Source organism: Mandrillus leucophaeus, unplaced genomic scaffold, assembly GCF_000951045.1.
Source record: "Mandrillus leucophaeus isolate KB7577 unplaced genomic scaffold, Mleu.le_1.0 Scaffold519, whole genome shotgun sequence".
NCBI lineage: Eukaryota > Metazoa > Chordata > Mammalia > Primates > Cercopithecidae > Mandrillus > Mandrillus leucophaeus.
In genome coordinates, this window is record NW_012105575.1 from 350,757 (window position 1) to 353,318 (window position 2,562).

Consider the following 2,562-nt stretch of genomic DNA (forward strand, 5'->3'; position numbering starts at 1 on the left):
TAACAAATAATCTGAAAAAGAAATAAAAATAAATTCAATTTACAATTGCTACTTATTTAATTTTATTTAATTAAATACCTAGGAATTAACTTATGCAAAGTGAACAATCTCTACAATGAAAACTATAAAACATTGATGAGAGAAACTGAAGAAGACACAAACAAATGGAAAGATGTTCCATGTTCACGAATTGGAAGAATCAATTATGTTAAAATATCCATACTGCCCAAAGCAATCTACAGGTTTAATGCAATGAAATACCAATGACATTCTTCACATAAATAGCAAAAATATATAATATTTATATGGAACCACAAAAGATCCAGAATAGCAAAGCTACCTTGGGCAAAAAGAACAATACTGAAAAAAATCACATTACTTGACTTAAATTTTACTACAGAGCTACAGTAATCAAAACAGCATGGCACTGGCATAAAAACAGACACATAGACCAATGGAACTGAATAGACAGTCCAGGAACAAATCCATACATCTATGGTAAACTCATTTTCAACAAAGGTGTCAATAACACACATTGGGGAGAGGACAATCTCCTCAATAAATGGGGGTGGGAAAACTAGATATTCTATGCAGAGAAATGAAACTAGATTCCTATCTCTCACAACATACAAAAATCAAATAAAAATGGATTTAATACCTAAATTTAAGACCTTAAACTACTGAACTACTAAAACACACATTGGAGAAACTCTCCAGGATATTGGACTGGGAAAAGATTTCTTGAGTAATATCCCACAAGTACAGGCAAAGCAAAAATAAACAAAAGGGATCACAAAAAGTGAAAAATCTTGTGCACAGCAAACAAAACAATCAACAAAGTGAAGAATCAATTCCCAGAATGAAAGAAAATATTTGCAAAGCATTCGTTTGAAAATTAATTAATAACCAGAATATATAAGGAGTTCAAACAGCTCTGTAGAAATCTAACAATCCAATAAAAAAGTGGATAAAAGATCTGAAAAGACATTTCTCAAAGGAAGACATACAAATGGCAAACAGGTATATGAAAAGGTGCTCAACATCGTTGTTCATGTAAGAAATGCAAATCAAAACTACAATGGGATGTTATTTTACCCTAGTCAAAATGACATTTATCTGAAAGACAAGAAATAACAAATGCTGAAGAGGATGTGGAGAAAACGGAACACTTGCACACTCTTTTTGGGAATATAAATTAGTACAGCTACTATGGAGATGAGTTTGGAGGTTCCTTAAAAAACTAAAAATAGAACTACCACATGATGCAGCAATCTCACTGCTAGGTATATAATCAAAAGAAAGAAAATTGGTTTATCAAAAAGATATCTGCACTCCCACTATTTACAGTAGCCAAGAAGTAACCTGAGAGTCTATCAACAGACTAATGAATACAGAAAATGCAGTATATCTACATAATTGAGTAATATTTGGCCATAAATAAGAATGAGACCCTATCATTAGCATCAACATGGATGAAACTGGAGCTCATTATGCTCCATGAAATAAGCCATGCACAGAAAGACAAATTTTTCATGTTCTCATTAATTTGTGGGAGCTAAAAATTAAAACAATTGAACTCATAGAAATAGGGAGTAAAATGACAGTTACCAGAGTCTGGAAAGCTAGTTGGGGATGAGGAGTGGAGATGGTTAATGGCTACAAAAAAATAGTTAGAACAAATATGACTCAGTATTTGATAGAACAACAGGGTGTCTACAGACAACAATAACTTATTGTACATTTTTAAATAATGAAAACAGTATAACTGGATTGTTTGTAGCCTAAAGAAAGGATAAATGCTTGAGGTGACAGATACCCTATTTACCATGATGTGGTTATTATGCATCGTGTATGCCTGTATCAAATTATCTCATGCACCCCACAAACACATACACCCACTAAGTACCCACAAGAACTAAAAATATGAAAATATTTTAAAAACAGGTTACAAAATGAATCAGGCATATACTTGGAAAAAAGAGAATTAAAATAATGTGAAGTGAAAATAGAGAAACAATTAGACTGGCAAGCTGGTTGTTTCTCTGGTAATGCAGGACAAATTTGTTTTAGACCATTTCCCTCACTGAAAACAAATGGAGAAGATGAACAGGAGCAAATGGTGAATAACTAGCTGTAAATATTGGAGTGCTACCCAAGCAACAAACATTTGGGAAGACAAAACCATAAAGGGACAGAAATACCCGAGAAGTGAGCCGAGCTTACGGTACTGCTTTTTCCCCACTAAGCATTTGCCGTTTCCAATCGGTGGCCGACTTTTAACAGAATCACACAACCAACATTAGAATTTTGGGGAAACACTGGAATTTCATTCCCAACAAGGAGAAGGGACTCTAGAACAATATTTTTTTTTTTCTGTTTTACCACTGTGTGGCATTAGCACCATGACAGACAAATTCATTAATAAACTCAGTAGGTAGCCCATTAAAGGTACCCATAAATGTATCAGATCTTGATACATGCTGTAACTTGCACTGCTAATCAGTGAAAAAGGATATAATAATCAATAAAGTGTCATGGGAAAAATTGTTTCCTCCACATTTA